This window comes from Rattus norvegicus, chromosome 2, assembly GCF_036323735.1.
Source record: "Rattus norvegicus strain BN/NHsdMcwi chromosome 2, GRCr8, whole genome shotgun sequence".
In the NCBI taxonomy this organism is placed as follows: Eukaryota; Metazoa; Chordata; class Mammalia; order Rodentia; family Muridae; genus Rattus; species Rattus norvegicus.
This window is the reverse complement of record NC_086020.1, coordinates 40,349,098-40,370,736: the sequence shown is the minus strand read 5'-3', so window position 1 is coordinate 40,370,736 and position 21,639 is coordinate 40,349,098. Positions and strand designations below refer to the sequence as shown.

The 21,639-nt window shown below is 44.2% G+C and overlaps 1 long non-coding RNA gene across 2 annotated transcripts in view; it reads right to left on the bottom strand.

Moving 5' to 3' along the window:
• Nucleotides 1–21,323, bottom strand: part of LOC108349939 (uncharacterized) — a 40,964-nt gene extending 19,641 nt beyond the window's left edge. For both annotated transcript variants that reach the window (XR_005500601.2, XR_010063735.1), the window contains exons 1-2: nt 20,300–21,323; nt 17,786–17,859 (exon numbers count right to left, since the gene is read on the bottom strand). This is a non-coding gene — a long non-coding RNA (uncharacterized LOC108349939). The remainder of the gene's footprint in view (nt 1–17,785; nt 17,860–20,299) is intronic.
• Nucleotides 21,324–21,639: the final 316 nt, after the last annotated feature.

Sequence of the window (21,639 nt, the reverse complement as noted above, 5' to 3'; positions counted from 1 at the left end):
ACAAACTACCATCTTAAGGATCAGGTTACTGGAGGCCATGATCAAAGGTGGTCCTCAGTAGAGCAGCATCCCCATTCTAAGCACTAGGGACCAGGAAAGCATAGAGCTAGCAGAGGCAGGGAAGGCCTGCCCAGCCCCACTCCCCCTCCCAGGGCATCTGATTAACGTCTTACATATCATACTTGCAGAGAAATAGGTTTAAGGCATCAGACTTACCACTAGGTAAATTCCAGTTTTAGTCAGGGGTGGGGAAGGAAGAGCTGGTGGAGACCAATCAAAGCACAGACTTCAGCTGGAAGGTGGAGAGAGACAGCAACCTTTCCTCTCCCTAGCTTGGTTCTCTCTAAGCCTGCTCTCAACTATATCCAACATGAGATGGGAAATAAAGCAGAGACCTGGGCTACCATAGAAAGGGAATGTAAACCCCAAGAGGTGAATGAAGATTAAAGGAAAACCTTTTAAGTAACAAAACAACCCTACATTCATTAAGTACACACACACACACACACACACACACACACACACACACACACACACACATCTGAAACAGAACAATCCCACATGTAATACAGCACAATTCACAAATCAACCTATTACCTGCTTAGTGGGATTGAGCTGTCTCTATACCACAGAGCCCTATTAAGCCATAGGAAAAATCAACTTTTTTCATTTGTATCATAACATTGAATCTGGAGAAGATTATGATATATGAAATGAGAGGCCAGAAAGGCCAGTTCCAGGCCAGTGAGATGACTCAGCAGGTAAAGGTGCTTTGAGGTTGATCCCTACGTCCTATGTGGTGGAAGAAGAGAATTGGCCCCTACAAGTTGTCCTCTGCCCTCTGAAAAGGGGAAAGCACAAAGAACATGCATTAGAGCAGACGTTCCCTCCTGCTCCTGACCTCTTTAGAGAATTCTGTGCTCATGCCCTACAGGTGTACTCATATGTGACTTTACATTTGAAAACAAAGAAAAGGCAAGTATGCCATGACCTTATGTATAGAACATAAAATGGCCTTTCCCATCTTTTCTCATCTTGTAGAAATAGGGTATAGAATAGTGATTACCAGAAACTGGAAAGGGTTCACTGAGAGAAAGATGTGTCAATGGTATAGTTACATAGATAAATAAGAGCTGGTGTTCTTTTAAATAATACGGTGAGAATAGCTAGCAATATATTACATATTTAACATGAACTGAAGAGCAAATTTGGAATGTTCTTGCTGCAAGGAAATGATAAATCTTGAAGTGATGTATATAAAAAGCTCTCTGACTTGATCTTTATACAAAGTATATGCATATGGGACTATCACTCTACTCCATGAGTAAGTGTGATGGTTAATTTTGTCTACTCATCAAGATCTAGAATCACCATGGGGGAAAAAAACCTCCGGGAATATCTGTATGCCATGATCTAAATAAGGTTAAGTGAGATAGAAAGACCTGTCCGATATGTAGGCAGCAACTTACCCTGCCTTTGGAATCCTGAACTTTGTAAGATGGAGAAAGCTAGCTGAACACCAGCATTCATCACTCTCTGCTTCCTCATTGTGGATGAAGAATGACCATTGAGTCAAGTTCCTGCCATCCTATCTTTTCCACCATGATAGACTGTACCCTCTAACTGCGAGCCAACGTGAGCCTGCTTTCCTTCCACCCGTAAGTTGTTTAGTCAGGTATTTCATCACAGTATGAGGAAAGTAGCTAACACTGTGTGTTCAATGAAAAGGAGCTCTCAAGAGAGGGTTGCGCCTGCTTGTGAAAGAACTCCTCCAACTAAATCCAGCCATGCTCCTCATGGCTCCTCAGCCACAGTGATGCCTTTTATTTCAAAGAGGCAGCATGGACTCTGATCTCTGATTGGCTAGGGTGCTATGCCTTCCACTCCCTCTACCAGGATCTTCCCCCATCAAATGTAACCATGGGGAAGAATGTAACATTGTAGACATTGTAGATAGATAGATAGATAGATAGATAGATAGATAGATAGATAGATAGATAGATAGATAATATAAATAGATGGATGATAGATAGATTAGATAGATAGATAGATAGATAGATAGATAGATAGATAGATAGATAGATAGATAGATAGACAGACAGACAGATAGATAATATAGATAGATGGATGGATGGATAGATGATAGATAGATAGATAGATAGATAGATAGATAGATAGATAGATAGATAGATAGATTAGATGGATGATAGATAGATAGATAGATAGATAGATAGATAGATAGATAGATAGATGATAGATAGATAGATAGATTAGATGGATGATAGATAGATAGATAGATAGATAGATAGATAGATAGATAGATAGATAGACAGACAGATAGAATTAATAGTGACATTTTAGATGTCTTAACTGTGTGGAAAACCCAGTCTCTATAATTATTGACAAATAACAATGGAGGGGAATGAAAAGGGGAAAGCACAAAGAACAGCAGTTGGAGTGGACATTTGGTGACACTGTTCCTGACCCCTCTTTAGAGAAATGTGGGGTCCTACATGGGCCAAATAACCCTTGGCTCTCTGAGCCCAGCCAGTGCTTAGGAAAAGCCTATCATGAAAAAAATCAAAGGCGAGAGGGAGAGAACATTCACACAAAGTCCTCATGCTGCTGCACTTGAATAGGAAATGGTACAGAGAGGAGGCTAGAGAAGACACATGGCCAAATCTAGTAACCTCCAGCCTTGCTAAATGGAATACACAGAGATTCACCACAGGGCAACTCCATAAAGCCACTCCGGATGCCATTTTGCTAATTGTGTTTGCTATGACACCAAGCACCGCTTAGCTGAGCTCCCAGAGTGTCTCTGTAATGGCAGTCACTTGCCAGGAGCGAGAGTGATTTTTATTTGATATCCATACAAAGCAGCAGCAAATGAATTTCCATAATGAGAAGCAACATAATGATGTAGAGATGTACAAACTGCCATTGTGTTTAATAACAACAAAGCCTTCCCGTTTGAATTAAATTTGCAGGAAGACTCTTACAGAAGCATCGCTGTGTTGCAACCAACTTGTTTGGAAAACACACACACACACACACACACACACACACACACACACATTTCAATTATAATTACTGGAAAGGTTGTTTGGAGTAGTTTTTTTTTTTCTCTTTCATTCCATTCTCACTAAAATCGACTTAGCTGTAGCATTCCACAGCTGCGATTTGTGAAGTAAATGGCAAAGCTAAATGTGCCGAAACCCAACATGTTCCCCAAGCAACAAAGGGATGGAAAGCAAATGTTACAGTATTATTGACAACAGCGGTAATGCTTGTATAAGCATCTGCTTCATAAAGGAGAGAAACCTACATTATAAACAAAGGGAGTTCCCAACAAAGCCCGCCACCCTGAATCCTAGCTGGGATTTAAATTTTCAAGTCAGTTAGAACAAATATTGCCACTTTGTATCTTTTCCCTCCAAAATTAAAAATGATCTGATTAGCATCCCAGAAATCTCCCATGACTACTGTCTACTCCATGTCTTCTCTCTCTCTCTCTCTCTCTCTCTCTCTCTCTCTCTCTCTCTCTCTCTGTGTGTGTGTGTGTGTGTCTCTCTGTCTCTGTCTCTCTCTGTCTCTCTCTGTCTCTCTCTGTGTCTCCTCTCTCTCTGTCTCTGTCTCTCTCTGTCTCTCTCTGTGTCTCCTCTCTCTGTCTCTCTGTCTGTCTCTGTCTCTCTGTCTCTCTCTGTCTCTCTCTGTCTCCTCTCTCTCTCTGTCTCTCTCTGTCTCTCTCTGTGTCTCCTCTCTCTCTGTCTCTCTCTCTCTGTCTCCTCTCTATGAAATGATTTCCAGTGTTTAGCTATTCCCCAGCACTTGATTGTCATCACTGAATGGAAATAGTATTGACTAACCATAGCTTTAATTTTGATCTTTGATAAACCTGTCTCCATCCTCATTGTGGAAGTGTCATTCCAGTGTGGGTGACATATGTCATGCCCTACCCTGACCTGCTTAATCTGCAATGTCACAATTTGTATATATGCAGACCAAAACACAGATAGTTTTATTAGCAGCAAAACTCAGAGCCAGACCAAGGACCCATATTAGACTGAGACTGAAAAATCCAAAGGACCATGTTATTTATGCACTAGAATCAAGAGCCTGGAGTCTGGTCTAAACCATGATTATATATATGTGCTGGAAGTAAGGTAGCTCCTTTGTGTGAGTCTCAGCTTTCCCAGCCATAAAATAAGCATGAGACCTGTTCGAAAACATCTCAAAAGACCAAGTCATATTGAACTGATATTTATTTGTTTGATTTTAGAGACAGATCTCACCATATAGCCCAACCTGGCTATCAACTGACCACCCCCCCGAGCTAAGATTACAGGCATGTGCTACCTGTTTGGTGCTACAGGTGTTTTGTGTAAGCTGTTGTTGTTATGGTCATGACACATGACAAGCAACCTTCAGATAAGCTCAAGGTGTTTCCAGAAAGTCATGTAACTGCAATGATTAACGTTGGGGCTTTGACACGGCAAATATTTTTTTGAATCTCTGTTTAATACAAGACACAATCCTTTATGCTATGAAAATACCTATGTTGACAGGGCCTGAAAGAGGTGACAAACCAAGAAAAAGACAATTTGAAACAAGCCAAACCTAAGTGCCCAATGGGAGGTGAGAAACTCAGGGACTCTATGCACAGACTTCAGCATCCTGCCCTGTGGGCTTGAATCTTACTTCTGCCATTGACTGGTTGTGTGACACTGGGCAAGTTATTTAACCTCTTTATGTCTCTGTTTCCTCATCTATAAAATGAAAGTGATAAGTATAATCGTTGGATTGGAACCCCTGCTTGCTGCCACAGAAGCTGGGAAGCCCCATCTTCTCTCCTTCTCTTAACCCTGCCCACTTGGAGAAAATTCCGGGCTAAAATGTCATGACCCCATCTGTTTTGAATTTCCAGCAACCCACCCAAGAGTGTCTACCCAGGGGCTCAGCACAATATCAGCTCCTAGCTGACACATCCTCACCCCTTGCCTAAGACCTATAAAACCGCCTTGCCTTAGCCCAGGTATACCATTTCCCTGGCCCTATATCTTGGGACCAGTGAACCCAGCCAGGAACAGAATCTAATAAACATGCCTTTCTCTATTTTTAATCTGATCTAATCTGGCCTATAATGTGCCTATAGAAAACCTATAAATAACCATTACAATAGTTTATAATTACAAACTTCACAGGTTTGCTGTAAACATCTTAATATACCTATAATCTTACAACAGTGCCTGTATGTATGCCCAATATAGTCAAGGTCACAGGAGTCTTATACAGGAGGTTTGAGGCTCAAAGGAACCATACACATGACCTCTAACAGAAGCCACTTTCTATGTCAAATCCTCCTGGTCAAAGCTGGAGTGGGGGAAAAACAAAACAAACAAACAAACAAACAAAAACCTTGCTTCAGAGCTGTCCACAGATTTCCCATCTCTCTATAGACTGACATTTACATTCCCCTGTAAAGTTGTGTTGCTTTTTATGATTTGAGAAAAAAAAAAGCAAACATTTTAATGAGTTGTTGGTCCTACAAAGGCAGATCTAAACATACCATTACTAGAACTGTAATGGTTTTGACAGTGAGAAACTAGACTGCTCTGTGCTATAGCTGAGACGTCTCATTGCACATGAAACTCTGGAGCTCCACCTGCACACTCCTGGAGAAGGGTGGACAAAAAAGAGTCCAAGGTGGAGAGGGTATGAGAAACTGTCCCCGCAAGCAGGTAAGAAAAGGTTCTGTTACCCTGGCCAGTCTCCAGTACCTACATGTCACCAGGGAATATATTCGAAGTGAAGATGATCCTGGTTGCCTAGGGAAATGGTGATTCTTTCGGAACTCCAAATCGCCCCCAACCTCCCAAGTGCTGGGATTATAGATGTTTGCCACCACATGGCTTGTGCTGTGCTCGGGATTGGCTTCATGGCTTTCTGCATGCCAGACAAGAACGCTACTAACTGAGCTGCAGCCCCTGACCTGCTAGTCTTTTCTGAATTGGCAAGGTTAGTGAGTGGGACTTCTCAGGTTTGCTAAGCACTTGTCCTCCAAGTGATTTTCAAGGTCCATTTCTTACATAGATTTTTTTCTATGTGCACTGGCTTTATAATCGAATCCCCCAGAAGGACCTGGTTTTGCTGCATTCTTTACTGTAGTTATAATGCATCCCTGCAGGAGGGCACAATGGCTGATCTACCTAAAATCCCAGTACTTGGGCACTCAAGAACCTGAGGCAGGAGGATCATGAGTTCAAAACAATCCTGAACTACACTCAAACAGAAAAGAAAAAGAAAGAAAGAGGTGGCAAAACAAATGTATCCAAGGACAAAGACAATCTGAAACAAGGAAGGAAGATAAAAAGTGAATTCATCCCTGTAGATTGTGTTCATGGAAGGAGAGGAAGTGTGGGTGAGGAGGAAGGAAGACCATGGGTCTTCAGCCCCAAGTACTCGGAAAGTTCACCTGCTCTGCCCTCAAGTCTAGATTGAAAACTATGCTAAATATCTGTCTTTGGGAGCTGTCAAGCCCTGCAAAAGAAACAATAGCAGAGGGACAAGACCAAAACGGGTCCTAAAAGAGCTGTCATCTAGAGTCCATCAGGATTCATCTCTATAATCTGAAGTTCAAAGGCAAAAGAGTTTTGATTCTGTGTTTTAATTTCTTCGTCTGCCCCTTTCTTCTTGAGGAGTATTTGTTTTTAATCATGGACACAATCTAGGCTATGCTTTGGGCCAAGTAGCAATGGAGCTGTAACCTAGAAACCCAAGGTCAAGATCAGAATGCCGGTGAGGAACAGAGCAGCTAACCGAGTCCTGCCTAGTGCCCCAACTCTTGGTAAGGAAATTTACATTAGAAATACGTTACTGTATAATCCATAACCTGTCAAAATTAAATGTCCTCCAAGGCCCCACATGCTTCTTTCCCAATCTGTGGTGCTTCTAGGAGGAAAAGCCTAGTAAAAAGAACTTAGGTCACTGAGCTCATTCCCTTGAAAGTCATATTGAGACCCCCGAGCCCTCCTCCATATTTTGTTTCCAAGCCCAAGGACGAGGTAAACAGGTTTCCTCTACCACTCATTTCCACTATAATATTCTGTAGGCACAAGGCAAATGACCAAGTTCCAACACGCTGAAACCGTGAGCCAAAATAACCTTTCTGTCTTTTTTGCATTGGATTAGCTCTGGTAGTTTGTCTTAGTAATAGAAAAGTGAGTAACAAGGTATCTGTCCTGAAGGCCACATCATCCCTGAGCGGAACAGTGAGGACATCCCTCACAGATGAGACAGGATTGGGCCCGAAGGAAGGTGGCCCGGAAGAAGGCTGTCTCCAAGGCTTTTTCTCTTTTCCTCTGCCCCACACTCTCATCCACCCATGGTTGCCAGTTCCATCTATGTGATAATGGTTCAACTTTGAGCCCCAAACCTCACTGTGGAGTTCTAGAAACCAACACCTATCGGCCTTTGGGTGTCTTAACTCGGATGTCCCATAAACTCTCCAAGTCCCATTGACTCTGTTACCTCAATAATCTCTCACATCTCCCCACTGCCCTCTGCTGGCCAGAGCACCAAATCGCTCTGAGATTCCTGCTCAGAATTCTGCTCCCTTCCAAATCTCCCACAGCCCAAAGGATAGTTCTCCAAGAAGAAACCTGATAATACCAGGAAGTTCCCTTCAGTACCATCCTGCCCTAAAGGTAGATCCCCAACTGCTTTAGAGGACATATATAAGTGTTGTGACCTCATCCCTACCTCCCGCCTCCATTTGCCCTCCATCTCTCAATGCAGACTGTTCACATCACTCACATTGAGTTTATTGTTGTTCCTTGGTGTCCATAGTCTCACTTGCTCCAGACCTCTGTACCCTGCTTACTCTTCATGGAAGACATGGTTGAACCTAGAGAGTTCTTTTCCTCATTCCTCAGGTCCCAGCTGACACGTAGCTTCTGCCTGAAGTCCTTGGAACTATCCAAAACTGTCGTCTGGCAGTGTACCTGCAAAGCCCCTCGGTGATGAGCCACTGAGTTCTACGATTGCCATTTCTTTGGGGTTGGTTCTGAAACAGTCTTATGTAGCCAAGGCTGCCTTCAAACTCAGTATACCATTGAACCTAACCTTAAACTTCTTATCCTTTTGCCCATATCTCTTGAGTGCCAAGACTAGAGATGTGAGCCACCACACCCTGCTTGTAACTGCCATTTCATTCCTGGAAAGGAAGGATCAAAGTAAAGAATACTAAAACAGATGTGAGTAACCAAAAGGAAGACTGTGAGTAGAACTGGAAGCCCCCTCCTTTCCTGCGTGTCCCCTTACCCAACCCCTACGCTATCTCAGGGAAAACAATCATTGCATCCTAACTCAGGCATCATGCGTCAATAAAACAATTGGAACTACTTTAAAAATGGTGGCCCTACTGTGCCAGGCAACTTTGAGAAGGTCCAGAGATTGCCATCTCTGTTTGCTTTTCATCACAGAGATCATGTCATCGTGTGGATCACTGGAAAGCAAATTGTATGCTCCCATAGGAGCTGTGTTATAATTAGAAGCAGTATTCCTGTCAAAGGACTTGGCTCCGTGTAAATAGTAGATGTAAACAAAAAAAAATCACAAATCAAAGATTCAAGTAACTCTAAATATCTATTATTCTTCCATATAATAAAGTCCACAAAACATAAAGGAGAGGGGATTTTAGGCGCACACACACATTGATTACTGAGGGACTACAGTGTACCACAAAGATACAATAAAACATAGTCAGTGTGTTATAAATTAGAATGGGAGGCTAACTTCAATGCAGTCATTACACACTTAGTTGACTCTGGAGAAGCAGTGAAGTGCCACGGTTAAATTGTGCTGCTGGGAACGGGAGAACCAACCTCAGACCTGCCCTTGCCCACTGAGCTCTGTGAGGCCAGGGCCTGGGCTGGCAAAGGAAGGGCAGTGCCTGCACAGGGACTGGCTCAGAGGCATTCTTAGCATGGACGCACCGTCTTTGAGTCGGCACTGGGGAAGTAAACCACTTTGAGCCTGTGGCTCTGCGTTTGTAAAGCGAGCAAACCAAATGTCTGGCATCTTCTAACTGCAAAATTCTAAAACCGCCCACTCAGTTTCTAAGCACAGTTGACTTCCACTTTGGTAAACTTTGGTAAATAAAGCCACCAGTATTCATTCACACCATCATGGCATCCCTGCTTACGATTGGTACTCGGCCACATGAGTGGCTTTGGCTACTAAGACTTCAGCAAGCACAAGAAACCTGGGTTTATAGATTATCTGTGTATTGTAAGTATGATATCATAAGTACTTCTGAAATAAAGCTTATTTCCCTGATTTTTTTCTTGGACCCCAGACACCATGCTGTGAGGAGCCCAACCCCCATGGAGAAGCTGACACGATAGAGAACCAAGACATTCCGATAGAGAGTCCAGGTGAGTTCCCAGCCTGACAGTACCAACGGCTCATGTGAGTGGAAATCTGGGGGAGTGCAGCCCAGTGGGTATCCCAGCTAGCAGCAGCCCTGGCTGAAGTTATGTAGAGCGGAAACTCCCTACTGTAAAGTTATGGGAGGTAATAAAAACAGCTGTTTCAAGGCAGTAAGCTTGGGGGAGGGGCAGGGTGCCATGTAACAATAGCTTGTGTCCTTGTAACACAAGGACATGAGCAGTTTGGGGAAATGGAACTGCCCAAGACATACTAAATGATGTGTGTATGTGAGCATGCATGTATCATCACGGTACATGTAAACCTTCCTAACTGAGAAGCATTCAAAACATTCCAACCCTGTAAAATAAATGATTGAAAATACTGGATTGAAAATACTGGCATAGTACTCAGTAAATATTTATCATCAATAAAGACGTTTCCTCTTCCAAAAAAAAAAAAAAAGCCTTTCCTCTCCACCTTCTGTTGAATAGGTAGAGTCGTTCAAGTGCACAATCAAATAAAGGTCATCAGGAAACGTTGCACGCTGCTCAGTCATTCTACCCAACACTCCACTGACAGCTCCCAGAGCAGTCCCCCGCTCTCGGTAATCTATAAAAACAACCGTCAATCAGAGCAGAGTCTAAGCAAAGGGTCTAGTGAGCCAGAACTTTACCTGGTTTTTTTGTAATGAAGAACCCATTGACATTCTAAGGGGAAATGGGCAAACACGATGAGACCATGGGCTTTCCTTGAGGTAAATTGTCCTTTCCAGTTGGCATAACAAAATCCCATCAATGAGATAGCTTATGAATAATAGATTTTTATTTCTTTCAGGTTTGAAAGGCCAAAAAGATCCGAGATCGAGACACTGAGAGGGTTAGTATCCGACGACCCCATTTTCTGGTTGGTAGACAGCACATTTTCACTGTCATCAAATGGAAGGAAGGGGCAAAGCAGCTCCCAGGTGGTGAGTGAGGCTCTCTGTAAGGGCACTGCTATTGTTCCTTTTGGGTGTGTCCCTCGGGCTATACATATTGGAGTCTCAGCCTGGTGGTGCTCACAAACAGTATAATCATAAAGAGATAAAAACCTGGTGTTGATAGGTCACTGAGACCAATTGTCCTTGAAAGGGATTAATGTGGTCCTCACATACCGTTAGCTCTCAAGAGAGTGGGTCGTTAAGAAAAGGCCAGACTAGCCCTCCTTGTTCTCAGGCTTCCTGTCTCACGATGATCACATCTCTCTCACATACTCACATCATGACATCATGTGCCGCTCACCAGAAAATGAACCAATGTAATCATTCATCAGGCCCGCGACCTGATTACCTCCCCGGTGATCATCACCTCTGGAGCTAAGACTTGAACGTGTGGATTTTGACAGAGACATTTAGATTTCAACAGGATGAGACCACCAACCTTCCTCTAGGAAATTAAAAGTCGCTGGAATGTACCCTGGCATCCTTAACCAAGGTTCGGTGGCAAGGAGAATGTGAGTTCTGAAAGAAAATCAGCACGGGAAGTAGAAAGAGACTGAACCAAGAAGGGGCAGACAGCCTTTCTCTAAGCAGTAAAAAGATAAAAGACACTAGAGAAACAAAAGGCGAATTTATAAACAAGCACAATCCCACGTAACAAGCCTGCTCAACCTTGATGTGAAATGTTTCTGGCCCATGAAGGACAAGAGGCAGAAGAGGATCTTCCTTGGAGCGTAAAGAGCTATAACCTAGTAGGATGACTACACTGGCGTAAGGCATCGGTCACCTTCCTCAGGAATCCTCACACTGACATCTCAGGGATGATCATGGGACCTTGGAATTCTCAAGGCTGTTGAATTTGCAGCTTCTTGACTAGCCAGAGGCAACTGGGCAGGGACAGTCCTACAGTCTGAAACCATGTGACCTCCAGCTCTAACAGCAAGAGGCACCATTCCAATGATGCCTGGCTCTTGCCAGGTGTTGGAACGGGATGCCTCTCACAGGTTACATGGGAGGACAGACCCTGGAAATGGGCACAGTGGCTCAGGCCATCTAATCAGAATCCTGAAGAAATGCGGTTTCATTTCAGATCTCTAACTTTATAAAGTAGGTTGGTGTCTATTTTGGGCACTCCATTTCTCAGAATATCTAAGAGGGGCATGAGAGGTAGGGTAATATCTAATGAATGCTTCCCAGAGCTAGGTACCTTTCAAGATATTTTAGTTTACTTTTCATTTAAGTCTCGTAGGTAATCCCATGACAGGCACCTCACAGGAAAAGTTTGATGCCTAAAGAAGTAATATTTTTCCAGAGGACCAACTAGTAGCTAATGGGGACAGCATTCAGAGCAACTCACATGCTGAACTACATTTCTTCCCTCCTGAACATCACCCAGGCTGCTGCCCTGCTCTATGCATTTTGTGGGGTCCAATATGGACAAAACCACAAAGGACGTTAAAGGAGAAAACCATCTCTCAATGTTCTGCAGCTGGTGTCTCGGGACCGACATTCTTTGTGTCCCCCTTTATGATGTACCTGTTAAGTAATCTGAAATGATTAAAAAAAAAACTACAGGTTGTTAGCATACCCAACCAAACCTGGCACTAAAACTTATCCTACACCGGAGTTCAAATCAGTGTGTCTGCTGTGTGGTCCTGTGAGGTCGACGAAGCTGGGAACACTAGCTCTCTCACTTTTCTCCGGGGCTGGTACGTTTTTGCCTATTGCCCTGAAAACCAGCTCCCTTCCTGCTCTGGGTTTTGTGCATTTATCATTATTATCAATTAGCAGCCGTCTTTGCTATTGATATAGCACTCCGTATTTGGTAAGCCCTTTCCTCCGGCTGTTTGTGCATGGCTGGTCTTTACAGCTGTAGATGTGTTTGCTCCGACATCACCTCCCCAGCGTTATTCCTGTGGGCTAAATGATTTGCTTATGACAGGTGCTGAGGAACATGCTATAGAAAGCAATATGCAATGAAGAGAAAGGAAGGAGAGCGCGACAGGCTGACCGCACGTGAGCCATCCAGCAAGAGGCTGAGAGAACAGGGCGACTTCCTTTAGTTTCCTCTATTTATGATCATGGAAGCATAGTTATTAATGATGCTGTTTTACGTTTTACAGTTCTTGTTCAGTTGAAGAGCTCCCCGGGGAATGGGGGGCTGCAAACTCCACGTTCACAACTTTACCTTGCTCGTATGGGCATTGCGTTTTTCTCTCCTCAGGGATTTTCCTACTGATAACAGCAGAAGCAATGACAGTGGCGAGAGCCAAAACTTAAAGGTAAGGTAGAGGCGTGGCAATTTTCCCTCAGCTCATTCCTGTGTTAAGAGGGCCTAGGCTTCGTCCCCAGAATCTATTTGGTCTCCTAGAAGGAGAGGGTGGTGGTATAACATCTATCTACAGAGGCCAATGCTTGCTGATTTGCACCGTGGGGACAATTAGAGCAAAATGAAACTGCCACATCAACAGGGTAAAGCAGGAAGGGGCTCCAGCTAGAAACTCTTAAGATCTGCTCCTGGTTCACACAGTGAAATATAGATTTTAATGCCCTAAAGACACTGAAACCATAATGCGGAGACCGTGAAACACAACAGAAGCACAGAAGAAGGCCAAACGTAGGAAATTTGGAGGAGATGAGTAGGTTGACATAGAAAAACACAGATGTGTGCCCCGTGAAGGAAGAAGTCTCGAGGCTAAGAGCCACATTGACAGTCCTGTGCAAGCATCAAGGTCTCCAAGTCCCTAGTCCCGGAAGCTCACACACATTGCTGAGAGCAGGCTGACTTTGGAGGCCTGCTTCCTGATGGCTATTAAACCCAGCTCTCTGGAGTCCCGGAGCCCATTTCTTGAAGATCATGAACATCTGCTTGAATTGGAAGATTTTCAATCACCTGGAACTTCTAAAGGCTGTATTTGGTCCTCACTTCTGCTAGCTTGTGTGGAGAATCCAAGAAACCTCCCTTCTTCCATTCCGCCATTACACATGATCAGGGGCTTAGATTCCACACACGTGGGGGTTGGGCGACACTTTGTCTTTATTTCTTTTAATTGTTTAATGTATTTGGTTTGGTTTGGTCTGGTTTGGTTGATTGGTTTGGTTGATTGGCTTGGTTTGGTTGATTGATTGGTTTGGTTTGGTCTGGTTTGGTTTTCATTGGTTTGGTTTGGTTTTCATTGGTTTGGTTTGGTTGATTGGTTTGGTTTGGTTGATTGATTGGTTTGGTTTGGTCTGGTTTGGTTTTCATTGGTTTGGTTTGGTTGATTGGTTTGATTTGGTTGATTGATTGGTTTGGTTTGGTCTGGTTTGGTTTTCATTGGTTTGGTTTGGTTGATTGGTTTGGTTTGGTTGATTGATTGGTTTGGTTTGGTCTGGTTTGGTTTTCATTGGTTTGGTTTGGTTTTCATTGGTTTGGTTTGGTTTGGTTGATTGGTTTGGTTTGGTTGATTGATTGGTTTGGTTTGGTCTGGTTTGGTTTTCGTTGGTTTGGTTGGGTTGATTGGTTTGGTTTGGTTGATTGGTTTGGTTTGCCTCACCTTGGTTTGGTGTGTGTAGAGACAGGGTCACATGTAACCCAGGCTGACTTGGAAGTCACACGTAGCCAAAGATAGCTTTCAACCTGTGCTCCTCCTGCCTCGCCTTCCACATGCTCAGATTACAGGCCCGTATCACCATACTCAGTTTCCTGCAGTGCTTGGGGATGAACCCGGGGGCTTTGCCTTTATAGCACCACATTCCACATGCTAAGTTGTTAGCAGGAATATTCATTTAATTATCTTAACATCCCTAAGAGACAAATACGACTGTTCTACAAATCAGGAAATACGCAGATAAAGAAACTGTGGTGCACAGACGTTAAGCAGTCTGTCTGAGGCCACGCTGCTCATATGTAATAAAGCCAAAATTCAAACTCAAGGAGGCTGGCTCCTGTCCACGGTTTTACCCCAGCACTGGGCTGTCTCTTTTGTGGGTGATAAATTATGCTTGGAAATGTTATCAGAGCAAATGGCAATTTAAAACATGTGGTGTAAGCAATAAGCAGAAGGCGCTGACCTCATGTTGGGGTGGAAAGGAGGAGGAGGCGATGGTGGTCAAAAGGTAAACCATCTCATTTAAATGAGAGGAACAATTCTGGTTTCTGGTTTTTTTTTTCCTTGCAATCTGTGGTTTTGTGAACGCACTTAGTTAATACAGTGCACTTCACATTTCAAAAGTACCAAGAGCACATTGTGAATGCTCTAAAACCAGAAAGAAAAAAAAACACAAATAAAACAGTGGAAGTATTAACATAAAATATTCCTTGATGCTTTCACGATCTTGAAATCAATTTTTAACCCTACAAGAAAGAGTAACTAGAGAGCTATGAATGTAGCCCAGTGGCAGAGAACTCACCTACCACAGACAAGACCTTGGGTCTAATCCACAGCATAGGATACTGCCTGATAAAAGTCATATAACAACGGAGCTGTAGACATGGATTAGAGGTTAAGAGAATGTACTGTTCTTCCAAGGACTCAAGTTCAATTCCCAGCAACCACATAGGGTAGCTTACAAGCACCGGTAATTCCAACCCCAGGGTTAATTAACACTTCTCCCCACTGTGGACTTACACTTACATAATATACACACTAAATATAAACCAATCAATCAATAAGTAAGTAAGAAAAATAAAAGAACCAGATAACAAGCCTAAGTGAATGACTAAGAGAAGTGATAATCAGCACAGGAGAAGGTCAGACCAGGAGCCTACAGCCAGCACAGGCTATGCCAAAGTCAACAGCAAGTCGAAAACGTTCAAGAGATACCCAGGAGCTTGGGGAGGCAGAATTAGAGAATCCAAACCCACACTCTCTTCTGCATGAGACATTTGTCCTTTAATTTTCCTTCCACTGGAGTCTTCATCAGATAAAACATCAACTAAAGCCACAGAGAAGATGGCATGCCGCTCAACCTAGTTTTTTGTGAGGTGGTGGACATGCCCACACAGTGTGGCAGCAGCCCGCTAGTCCATGTCTAGCAGCTGACACATTCAGAGAGTAGAGCAGCTCTTGAGATCCTAAGACGATAACGCAGACAAGAAGAGAGATGCTAACCCTCGAGTTTCAGCATCTTTGTTGTGGTAAGGATTAGTCTCCAGGACGACTTTGAAGAAGGAGCTGGTGAGGAGCCAGCCATAGCCATTCAACACACTGTGAAGATCTCACCCAAAGCATGGCACAGGACTTGAGGTGACAAAAGTAAAGCCTGTGACTGTGACTTCCCAAGATCATCAGGACCATAGGAGCCCTTTTGAGAAGACAGGATGCTCCTGCTTACCTCATGTGACTTGTGTGCGAGCCCTGGCATCATGGAGTGAGAGAGTAGCCTGAAAGGAATCACATGTACTGTTCTTCTGGGGATTGTGTCAGAATCTCATAAGCTGCTGTATCCCTTAAGACAAGATTCAAATTTACTATGGTTTTTAATACAGTATCAGAAACAAGCAAATAGAGCAAGAATGGGTTTGGGTGTCCCTGCATTAGGGAAAAGGAGAAGAAAAGCCACTTCAGAAGACATTAAGGTTAGACTTCATTCATGCAGAAAGATGCCTAGAAGGATATGTGTGCATATATGATACATATGTACATTGTTTATATGTATACACATATATATGTATGTGTGTATATGTATGTGTGAATGTGTGTGCATGTACACATACATGTGTGTATTATATGCTTATGTATATTTTTATGTATATGATTATGCATATGCAATGCTTGTGTTTCTTTAAATGTATATGTATATCAGAAAATATGCAAAGATAAAGCTACCCAAATGCCTGACACATAGCAAAGAGACAGGTGATGTCACAAAAACCCTGGACAGCTCAACAGGCAACAAAGATGACTGTCATACGCAATTGAAGGTAGCCAGAGTCCAAACACAGCACAAAGGCATCGTGACATTCACTGAGGACAGAGGAAATGTCACATGGTGTTTATCCTACACCATTCAATAATACCCTTGACGTTTAGGTCTGTTTTGTGTGCATGTGCCTGCTCACACACACACACACAGCTACACACACATGTTGAGGAGGCTCATCTCAGGCACCATCCATCTTTATCATTTGATACAGGGTCTCTCACTAGCCTCGAACTCGCCAAGTAAGCGAGGGTGGCCAGTAAGCCATGAAGTCTATGCCTCTCTGCCTCTCCAGTGCTGATTATAAGCAGACATCGCCAGGCCTAGCTTTTATTAATGTGAGTTCTGGGGACCACACTTGGTCCCTTACACTTGCAAGGCAAGCACTTTACCAACTGAGCCATCTGTCTAGCTGAGGTTTTAGTTTCTAACTCACAGGTCTTTGCCTCCTTTGTGATAGAAAAAGAAAAATTAAACTTTGCTTTGTGTTACTTTAACAAAACACCTAATGCTGGGAAATGTTGCTTTGTGGTGTTTTGTTTTGTTTTGTCTTGTTTTGTTTTGTTTTTTTGGCTTATGGTTCTGGTGACTAGGAAGTCCAAACAACATGGTATCTGGTGACGGCCTTATGGCTATATTAACATGGTAGGTAGAGTCTCATGGTTGGAAGACTTTGGGGAAGGGAGGAAACAGTGAAGAGGGGACCGTGGGTTACCATTTATTTTTTTAATAATAATCCACACTCTCGGGAATCTATTCTGTTCCTTTAAGATGTTGTAATGCAAGCCCTTCATGAGGACAGTCATGAGGAAAGCAGCTCCCACCAGGCCCACCTCTTAAGAGCTGAGCTGGATAGCTTTATGTCCACTTCGCACAACCTAGAGTGATCTGAAAGGAGGGAACCTCAATTGAGAAAATGCCTCCATGATATCTGGATGTGAGCCATTTTCTTAATTAGTGATGAATGAGGGAGGGGCCAGGCCATTGTGTGTAGGGGGAGGGGATATCACCCCAGGGCTGGTGGTTCTGGGTTCTATAAGAAACCTGGCTGAGCAAAGCCAGGAAGCAGCACCCCTCTATGGCCTCTGCGTCAGCTCCTGCCTCCAGGCTCCTGCCCTGCTTGAGTTCCTGTCCTGATGGACTGTGATGTGGAAGTGTAAGCTTCCCTTTCCTCCCCCAAATGGCTTTGGTCACAGTGTTTCATCACAGCCATGGTGACCCTAACTAAGACAAGGGTCTACCACCTTTTAACCTTGTTACCTTGAGACCAAGCTTCCATCACATAAGCCTTTGAGGACAAACCTTTCTCTTAACCACAGGACCAATGGATGCCTCTACCACCACACTGTTGTTTGCAATACATTGCTTACACTATTGTACCATGAGGATAATTGATCTTAATTAACTTAAAAATAAAAACCTCGTTCCTCTAATTTGACTAAGGCTGATTTGCATGTTTACAAACCTTAATACCTGGATTGAATTTCCAATCTTCCTCAGCAGCCCAGTCTTTTCCGAGTCTCAGTTTGCCCGTGTATGTTGGTCACCTGTCAGGCAAAAACTTTTATCAGGTAAGCCCAAAGTTTTCTGTCTTTCAGACCAGATTTTCACCCCAAATCTCGTCTCATGAGTTGGGAGAAAGAATGGAAAATTAATAATCACATTTTGCCCGCTTCGGTTTCCCATGCAGTCCTGTGTGTTTACAAAGACCACTCTGTCTGAATGTGAAAGAAGAGGATACTCTGCATGTCACTAGGCTGGACCAAAGACGGGAGAAAGAGTGGTCTGTTTGGATAGACAGACCACTGAAGGGAGAAGGCGTGGTCTGCCTGGGTGGACCACTGAAGGGAGAAGGCGTGGTCTGCCTGGGTGGACCACTGAAGGGAGAAGGCGTGGTCTGCCTGGGTGGACCACTGAAGAGAGAAGGCGTGGTCTGCCTGGGTGGACCACTGAAGGGAGAAGGCGTGGTCTGCCTGGGTGGACCACTGAAGGGAGAAGGCGTGGTCTGCCTGGGTGCACCACTGAAGGGAGAAGGCGTGGTCTGCCTGGGTGGACCACTGAAGGGAGAAGGCGTGGTCTGCCTGGGTGGACCACTGAAGAGAGAAGGCGTGGTCTGCCTGGGTGGACCACTGAAGAGAGAAGGCGTGGTCTGCCTGGGTGGACCACTGAAGGGAGAAGGCGTGGTCTGCCTGGGTGCACCACTGAAGGGAGAAGGCGTGGTCTGCCTGGGTGCACCACTGAAGGGAGAAGGCGTGGTCTGCCTGGGTGGACCACTGAAGGGAGAAGGCGTGGTCTGCCTGGGTGCACCACTAAAGGGAGAAGGCGTGGTCTGCCTGGGTGGACCACTGAAGGGAGAAGGCGTGGTCTGCCTGGGTGCACCACTAAAGGGAGAAGGCGTGGTCTGCCTGGGTGGACCACTGAAGGGAGAAGGCGTGGTCTGCCTGGGTGCACCACTGAAGAAAGAAGGCGTGGTCTGCCTGGGTGGACCACTAAAGAGAGAAGGCGTGGTCTGCCTGGGTGAGTCAGTATAGCCAGACAGGGGTTGCACCTTACACACACAGCACTGTTCTCTCTGGGCGTATGCTTGTTGCCTTTGCAGGGTCCTTCTGTTTCAGGAAGGGGCTTCGTGTGCTGATCCCTCCTGAACTGCTAGCACAGCTAGGCAGCTTTTAATGGAGAAAGACACAAGAGGGACTAACAACTATTTCAGCCTTTCCTCAAGTGAACACTCGGGGTTTTTTCCCCCTTCTACATTACCAAATGCTACGGTACTTTAAACTTCTCCCATCATTAAGCCTTCTGAGTGAAATATTGAACTGATTAATGTGGCATTTTCCACTAAACTGTTTCAGGAAATGTTGCACCTTACCAGTGGGATGCTTTTGAATAATGTAATCTCCTTAGTATAATTAAAACTAAGTTCTGAAGTTAGTACCTTTTATCCCTTGAGGCACTCATCAAAATGTCAAGTGTTCCTTCTAGTAAAACTGCAATCCCATAATACAAACAAATATATTACCCACTGCTCCTCATGAGCAAGAGGCCCTTGTTGCTTTTTTTTTTCCTTGTCACTTTATTCTGAGAGAGAAACATAAGAAATATGGTCGCCAAAAGCCATTCGAACCCTCACACTGATCCATGTTCTGTGCCAGTGCCTGGCTTGTATCTACTAATATGTCTTTTGACTGTCTTCAGCAGATGAATATCTTGTTGTTCTGTTGTTATGGGTGCATAGAAAACAGTGTGCGTATTTAAAGTCGTTTGCTTTCTTAGGGCTTTTGTGTGGTTTAAAGGCGGAATGAAGAGTCAGGAATGCAGCACCTCCTCTGAAAGAGAAGCATTGAGAGATCCTCACAGATCCAAGGACTTGATTTTTTCTTTTTAAGCAGATTTTTAAAATCGACTTTGCAGAGTGTGATAAAATGATAAAATGAATGATCAACCCTATTGACAACATTTTCAAAATTCCCTCCTTCAGGGACAAGGGACAGCCTGACCTCAGGGCTGCCTCCAGAAGCCCTGCTCTTATGGCTTCAGAGGAACAAGACAGAATGCAGAAAGGAAAGGAGAAATGGGGTCAGAGTCTGCCCTCCCCTGGAACAAATACTAAGTTTGTGAGGCAAGCTCGTTGTGCAGGCTTAGGGCACTTACTTCTGGCTATCAGAGAACCTGGAATCTTCTCACAAATTACTGGCTTCTTCTAGAAAAACCTAAGACATGTCAAAGGTTGGCAAACAGCAGCCCATTATTTTGTTCCATTATGACTGTTCTTCATTTCACTTCCTTGAGATCCTATTAGCTTCTCCCCCAGAGCCTACACCTGTCATGCAGGAGCCATGATATGATCTCCAGTATGATGGCCCTGCCAGTCTCCATCTGGGAAGAAGGCGGGAGGAAGTGACAACGGACAGTGCAGACACTTGGAGACAGAAGGAGCCCAGCAGGACTTTGAAAGAGAAATAGTCAGTGCTGGAACGTGCTTCTTACCAAATAATGTTTTCATTCTCAGAAAAACACGCTCCTTTCCAGTCTGCGGGCCAAGCTGACTGCTACTTCCCTTTGCCTGCCAACTAGTCATTAGCAAACAATGGGCGACAGCATGGGTGCGGAAGAGAAAGGGGCGGGCATGCGCAGCACAAAGCAGCGGAGCACTGGGGGTCAGTGAGGACAGAGCACCCAAGTGCCAGGCTGGATGTGGCTCTTGGGGAGCTGCAGATTGAAAAGAAAAGTGAAGCGAGGCGCCGCTGAGAAATAACCTTGACGGTGCAGCTGAGCCGAGATACACCCAGGGAATTGGATACCTGAAGAAGTATTCAGCTGAGCATTTGTGCGGCTGGGCCACCGGCTGGGATAAAATGTTTCCTATACCCAGCCAAGGACAGAAATGCTTAGAGCAAATAATTCAAGAAAGTGGTCCCCTGGACATCCAAGTCCAAGCTATTTGATGAGAGATTCCTCAACATAATTTACATGAAAGCAGCAATGTATTAGAGAGAACCATACGTTGTCTCATTACGATCCACAGGCAAGAATACATCAGGAATGGGTCTGCCCTTGAACCAGCACTAAACCACAGATTTTTTTTTATCGATCCAGGCAGCCGCTCTTGCTGTCTGCTGAGCTCGTGTCCACTCGCTCTGCATGGTCTCTCCCTCTTCTTGCTTGTCCATGCTTTTAGCTTCTTTCTCCAGATCCTGTTTAATGTTCAAATAGCCAAACATGGTGGCTATATCCCCAGAGCTTAATTGTCCTCCATTCAAATGAACCATAAAATTGAACCAACTATTCATTCTCATTCACAATTTCTAGAACAGACCATTTGCTTCACCCGACTTAGGCTCATCTGTTCTCTAAGCAGGCACGTGCCGGAACATGGTGGTCAACGGTCACTCCTGGACATGGAGACACAGTCGTGAGGGCTGAGGCTAGGAAGCAGGACTGAGAACAAGCTCACTACGACTCTGAATGACTTTAACACATAGGGGAAATTGTTTTATGAAATGGAAAAAATAATAAGCACTTTTTATTTTGAAAATAGAAAGGGTTGAAGGAATTTTTTTCCCATTTCTGAAAGCTTTTAAAAGGAACAGGAATTCAGAAAAAGACAGTTACTTGTAACCTATCGTATAGGGGAGTGGCTTTCAACTTGTGGATGTGAACCCTTTGGGGGTCAAAGGACCCTTTCACAGGGGTTGCGTAAGACCATCTGCACATCTGTTATTTACATCATGATTCATAACAACTATAGCTTTGCAGAACTATAGCTTTGAAGTAGCAAAGAGAATAATTTTATAGTCGGGGGTCACCACAACATGAGGAACTGTATC